We start from the raw sequence: 7669 nt of genomic DNA, 5'->3' as shown, positions 1-7669 counted from the left end.
TGTCCAATTTCTGAGATACACATATGTACTATAAAGCCGGAAAGAAATTTCTGACTAAAGCTCCTCACCTGCTTTAATTGAGCTAGTGCCTGTCAACACGACATCACCGTAAAAATATGCAGTAGGGTGAGATTCTGTGTGTCCGTTAGCAAGTTGAACTAGAAATCTCGGAGCAAGAAATGGGGCAGAACTTGTAAGAGTAGTAAGGTGCTAGTCCTTGATCTCTTCATCAGAGAATTCATACCATGCACTATTCTGAAGACGCTTGTGGTCGGGATGTATTAACACACATTTGTATATCTTAGGATTATCAGCTGAATGAGTAGCAAGATAGCTAATGAACCTTAAAACAATAGACAGGAAGCCAGGCTACCTTTCAGGGTCAACCATTTACAAAGAGTTCAAAGCTGTCCCATTTCAAGATTCACAACATCCGTCAAACACAACTCTTGGCTTGGTTGTCATGCTAGAATCTTTGAGCACACAATGATGGGGCATATGAAAGCTTGATGAGTTAGAAGTCACAAGGGGTACATTTTACATGTGTCCCATCTCACTGTATTCACACATAAAGATACATACAGCTGTTTCCAATCTTGAAATTTAATAAACTTATTTTCAATGTGTTCAAGAATGTTAAGAGCATTATGCTTACACTGAACTACCGGTGACACATCAGGACGATTAGGAAATTTGCCATTAAACTTGCCAGAATCATCCATTTGATAATTATTAGAGAAAATGTTCTTCACATGCCCTTTCTTCAGGAGTAAGAAATGGTTGATGGAGAACTTCAAGCTTTCAAAACCGTTGCAATTTTGTGTAAAGAGAATCAAGGTTTATAAGCCAGACACACCAAACCTTGGCATTATACCTAACATAAAACCCAGGGATGGTGCCTGACATTCCCCAACAAGGTGATATAACCTTACTTATACAAGGTAATAAAAGACAATGTATCATAGTAGACTTCAGCACTTAGCAAAATATAAATACCAGAACACTTAAAATGACATCACGAGCAATACACCAACTGGAACAATTCAATTTGCTGTGCAAGAACTTGTAACATTCATATCATTATTGAGAACTGTTTTTCTTTACAAACCAATAAGGTGTGGGATCCATTGTACCGGGGGCACTTGTGTCGCTTACACAGCATAGATAAATGAGAAGCAAAAAACATAGATACCAAAGTTTATTTTCCCTCATAAACTTGCAGTGATAATCAATGTTTGTTTGAAATTTCTAACATCAGAAATGCTATGATTATTAAGTTTTCAACACTTACAATTAAAGGAAATGCTCTTGTTGGTATTGTGAAATAAAACCTAAAACGAAAGACAATGACAAAATGGCCATGAATCAAATACAATCAGTGGATCCAATTCACAATGCCTTATTTTCAGAGATAATGCTTGTTGTACAAAAGGGTCCAAGATACATGTCACTGAACCTTGCAATAATATTAATTACTGAAAAAGCAGAACCATGGCCTCCCTCCTATAGTCGTAATAATCACAAGTATCGTACTCACGGGGTTCCTCTCATGGTGGTACTAATCACAGTTAATATAGACACATGACATGTCATACATAATGGCACCACTTACAGGTAACACAGACCAATGGTGTTACCCATATTATGATACTACTCACAAGCAATGCAGACCGATGGTGTTCCTCACATAGTGGGACTAAACACGTTCACCGACTAGATCAATGATGATGATTATAATTCTGGTTTAAGGGGCCTACCCGCTAGGCAACCAGACCCTATTGGTACGAGGTGCAACAACATGAAACAATATTTAAATAATCATCATGTATTCATTGACAAGAATCTAAAGTAAATGATGATGAAAAATTGGCATGACTTCAAAATAATCAGTGGATCCGATTGACAATACCTTAATGATGTCACTATGCAGGGTAGCATTAGAAAGAACTTTAGGATAAACCATACAACTTAGCTTGGAGTCCCAACGCTCAATGCTGTATCAGCCTGTTTGCATCCCAGAGTCAGCGTGCTTTTCTCCTCCACAGAGCGAGTTTGCTACATGCTCTTAGTTCCTATAGCCAGGAACATTCACTCGAGATATGGTACGTTCGAATCCGCAGTTAAGAAGAAAGTTTTAATGTGGTTTCACATTTTCATACCAAGCTGGCTAACATAACGTCACTATATTGTGAAACTTCTCCAAAAATACGTAGTAGCGCTTGACCTCCTCCTCAGTACTCACTTCTGTTACAAAATTGAGTAAACCTCAGATTTATCTCTCGCACCTCATAAGAGACAATCAAACTTATACTTTTTCGAATCGACCTAAATGAATTGCTGTTAAAATTTATACTTCATCCATTCAGATTGAAATAAGTGCCTTCCTCACCACGACCGTTAAGAAACAAACGCTGAATCTCTGAGTTCTTAGATAGAAATTTGAACCGCAAAAGCTACAACAAAAACTACACTCGTTTTCACTTAGCAAACTGGTATTGATATAATCTTTTATAGAGAATCGATTCACCATGAGATTCAAGTATTGAGTAGTATCACTGTTATAATTAAACTTATGTTTTAATGATCCACTTTTTCAATAATATATTATGCTATTTGCATAGACTATATAATATTGGAAAGGTGGACCATTAAAACATGTTTAATTATTATTGTGATCACATTTCAATACGGATCAAAACCATGAAGTTTATATCCTATGATATTGAGTAGTATGGCAAAGCAACTATGAGCTGCGACATAACTTCACCAGAAACCAACAGAGAGCACCATCAGTAAGAAATATACTACCTGCGGGAAATGCTTCTTCCATGTTTGTCTGGAAATTCTACACCATCTCCACCGCCATGAGGACAACAAATTGCGATGGAGGAGAATGCAGAGAAGCAGGCTAGGGGCCTTGAAGACAGTGATTTTCCAAGCCCAAATCACTGCCCGTAGCTTGCTATTGCTCCTGAGGAATAAATCCCACTTGCGTTGACTGGCAGAACATACACACTACTCTCAATCAGGCGGCACATCACATCTCAACTGCACCGAGCTCGATAGCTGCAGTCGCTTAAGTGCGGCCAGTATCCAGTATTCGGGAGACAGTGGGTTCGAACCCCACTGTCGGCAGCCCTAAAGATGGTTTTCCGTGGTTTCCCATTTCACACCAGGCAAATGCTGGGGCTGTACCTTAATTAAGGCCACGGACGCTTCCTTCCCACTCCTAGCCCTCTCCAGTCTCATCGTCGCCATAAGACCTATCTGTGTCGGCGCGACGTAAAGCAACTAGCAAAAAAAACATCTCAACATCAGTGATATTCTAGCACAGTTCAATTTACCAGCTGCGAACTGCTCATTGGTATTTATGCTATTAAATATCAGGAGCCAAGCATAGGCAGCAAAAATCCCGCACTGCTCGCACAAAGTACAATGCAGTGGCACAACAACAAACATTGGTCTTCCTGTCCGATTCTACAAAGTGAAGATGAGAAATCTGAACCCAGGTATCAACCACTCGCTCCAAATCTAGAATATAATCACCAAGCTTCTGCCCAATTCCACATGATTTTATCCCCTAGAGATTTAGTATAGCAAAGATGGCTACCCCATCAAAACTTCTAGAAATTTTTACACCATCCTAGTCAACAAAATAGGACTGGCACATTTTGGACAAACGCTGCAGCACAGAACGAGGCTCAACAATGCGGCATAACTACCCACCGTTTCGTCCAGCCTCCACCTGGTCAGGAGTGGTACATGGGGTTGATTGCAGCTACACGGAGGACATTATCACTGGCCATCTTCAGAAACAGGGATATCAAACATTCCGAGCCATTCGAATCCAGAATTCTAACGGACACACCTAGCTGATTCGTATGCTGTCCCGAATTATGGCAACAATTAACCAGCTCCTGAGGGATGGTTTTCTGATCTACATGAAGGAACATCAAGTGGAGGTCACTTGGACATCTAGACCACAGCACAGACACTGTGATCGCTGCGAATTCTATGAACATCCTACTACTGCTTTCTTCTAAATGTATGTGAGATTTGTAGAGGTCAACACTCGTCAAAATGCTTGCACAGGAAAGGGATCACCCAAATGCAACATTTGCAGTGAAAGTCATCCACCTTTCTCAGTTAAACGTAAGGGTAAACATCAACATTCTTCCACTCAGTCGAAAAAAGTGTTACTAATCACACCAATTGACATCCCTGACCCACCCTCCCCTTCCACTCTTCTCCTTTTCCACTCAGAGCTCCAGAATATTGTCCCATTGCAACGTCCTGATGTTCTGTATCAGATCCAGCTAGCGGCGGGATTGATCTTCCAGACTCACCTTGACGGAACTTTCTCTGGGACGTGAATGCACTGTGCATTATTTCTCCTTGATCCTAGTCCACAGTTGTAGCAAATGAATGTTTATTACATTAATGTGTGTTCTTTAAGGGTCAAGTGACTACTCCCCCAATTGATGTCGGGTAGTAATTAGTATTCATAAATCCATCCCTTCACAACAACATTATCATTCTTTAAATGAATATCTATCTGACAACACAAAAATAGAAATCACAATTGGAAATCAAATAATAGCTTTAGCAACAATTTATATACCTCTTGGCTAATCCCCACATCAGAAATTTGTAGAAAATACTGATCGTAAATACAGTACTTACATCACGATCACAGATTTTAAAATTACTTCATATACACAACAACAACAAGCTATTTACGACCAACTATTACATAATATACTTACCTTTCCCATCCCCAACCCGCCCTACATCAAATACAAGCCCTGAATTTCTCATCCTCAGCCCTAACCAAGCAATGAACCGTGATATCACCATGGTACCTTCAATGGGAAATGACCATGTCCCTGCCTTACTAACCATGAAAATGTACGAACAAACTCATAGCAACATAACCGACGTCCCCAAACAGTCATACGGTATACACGAACCTATTGGGTAGCACACAAACAATATCAGACATAATATGCAATACTGAACCACCCACTTCACAGCAAGAATTACAAGATAAAGTTAAGAAATTAGAATCTCCACTAACTATTGTCAATCGACTCCACATTCCTCACCACATCTCCCATCTATGCAAACCTCCGCTGCCTCCCTAAGCACTCCAAATATTCAAATATTCCCATGAACATGACAAGGCATACCTTCGAACTGTGACCCAAATATTCAGGAAGAGAAGAGATAGAACGTTTTTCTACTCTTCCTTCCGCGTTTGTAATTCCAAAATGACTAATTTGCCTTTCACCATTTTTTTCATTTTTTACATCAGGTTTCCACGGTCCAATATCGAATTGGGAATCAAGCATGGTTTCAAAATAAGATCTTCATATGACCATACTATTTCCTCTGGAACCACCTGAATTAAGACCGTCGAATGCCACACTTTATACAAACAAGAGTTATTGTTCACATGAATGACATATGTTTTGCAAATTTTATTTAAGAAGACGAAGATGTAAACATCTTATGACACATGCTTCAAGCTGGATCACCTTTCATGTGTGTACGGACTTAACAACTGAGTTTCTCACCTTAGATTTTAAGGAATTTTACTTCATGGTCTGACGCGCCATAATCCCATTCCATATTTTTGTACCATAATTTTAACTTATTTTTAATCACTATTATATGTGTGTGCCATGTGTTTCATACTGTTTTTTGGATGCTTCATTTTGTGAAATTGTATCACTGGCTAATGGTGACACGAAATTAGTGTCGAAGCTAGTACCACTATTTTATGAACCGCATGTGATAAAATTCACATCAATAAATTAGTACTGAAAAGGTGGACGCAAAATAGCTTTATTTCACCGACCAATATACAGCAATCCTACCCCTAGTATCTAATAATGCATAACAAATCTGCACTAAGTGATAATAAAACAATGGCCGATATTTTTGCAGATCATTACATACATACATACATTATCATTATGGACTGTTATGCCTTTCAGCGTTCAGTCTGCAAGCCTCTGAGAATTTACTAAACGTCGCCACAATCCTCGATTTGCAACTAGTGTTGTGGCCTCATTTAGTTCTATACCTCTTATCTTTAAATCGTTAGAAACAGAGTCTAACCATCGTCGTCTTGCTCTCCCTATACTTCTCTTACCCTCCATAACAGAGTCCATTATTCTCCTAGGTAACCTATCCTCCTCCATTCGCCTCACATGACCCCACCACCGAAGCCGGTTTATGCGTACAGCTTCATCCATCGAGTAAATTCCTAAATTAGCCTTTATCTCCTCATTCCGAGTTCCCTCCTGAAATTGTTCCCACCTGTTTGTACCAGCAATCATTCTTGCTACTTTCATGTCTGTTACTTCTAACTTATGAATAAGATATCCTGAGTCCACCCAGCTTTCGCTCCCATAAAGCAAAGTTGGTCTGAAAACAGACCGATGTAAAGATAGTTTCGTCTGGGAGCTGACTTCCTTCTTACAGAATACTGCTGATCGCAACTGCGAGCTCACTGCATTAGCTTTACTACACCTTGATTCAATCTCACTTACTATATTACCATCCTGGGAAAACACACAACCTAAATACTTGAAATTATCGACCTGTTCTAGCTTTGTATCACCAACCTGACATTCAATTCTGTTGGATTTCTTACCTACTGACATCAATTTAGTCTTCGAGAGGCTAATTTTCATACCATACTCATTGCACCTATTTTCAAGTTCCAAGATGTTAGACTGCAGGCTTTCGGCACAGTCTGCCATTAAGACCAAGTCGTCAGCATAGGCCAGGCTGCTTACTACATTTCCACCTAACTGAATCCCTCCCTGCCATTTTATACCTTTCAGCATATGATCTATGTAAACTACAAACAGCAAAGGTGAAAGATTACAGCCTTGTCTAACTCCTGTAAGTACCCTGAACCAAGAACTCATTCTACCATCAATTCTCACTGAAGCCCAATTGTCAACATAAATGCCTTTGATTGATTTTAGTAATCTACCTTTAATTCCATAGTCCCCCAGTATAGCGAACATCTTTTCCCTCGGTACCCTGTCATATGCTTTCTCTAGATCTACGAAACATAAACACAACTGCCTATTCCTCTCGTAGCATTTTTCAATTACCTGGCGCATACTGAAAATCTGATCCTGACAGCCTCTCTGTGGTCTGAAACCACACTGGTTTTCATCCAACTTCCTCTCAACGACTGATCGCACCCTCCCTTCCAAGATGCCTGTGAATACTTTGCCGGGTATACTAATCAATGAGATACCTCGATAGTTGTTGCAATCCTTCCTGTTCCCTTGCTTATAGAGAGGTGCAATTACTGCTTTTGTCCAATCTGAAGGTACCTTACCAACACACCACGCTAATTTGACTACTCTATGAAGCCATTTCATCCCTGCCTTCCCACTATACTTCACCATTTCAGGTCTAATTTCATCTATTCCTGCTGCCTTATGACAATGGAGTTTATTTACTATCCTTTCCACTTCCTCAAGCATAATTTCACCAACATCATTTTCCTCCTCCCCATGAGCTTGACTGTTTGCAACACCACCATGATGATTTCCTTTTACATTGAGAAGATGTTCAAAATATGCCCTCCACCTCCCCAGTGATTCCCTGGGATCTGTTATGAGTTCACCTGAATTACTCA

This window comes from Anabrus simplex, chromosome 10, assembly GCF_040414725.1.
Source record: "Anabrus simplex isolate iqAnaSimp1 chromosome 10, ASM4041472v1, whole genome shotgun sequence".
NCBI classification, from domain to species: Eukaryota; Metazoa; Arthropoda; class Insecta; order Orthoptera; family Tettigoniidae; genus Anabrus; species Anabrus simplex.
The sequence above is the reverse complement of the archived record's forward strand: the minus strand, read 5'-3'. Positions refer to the sequence as shown.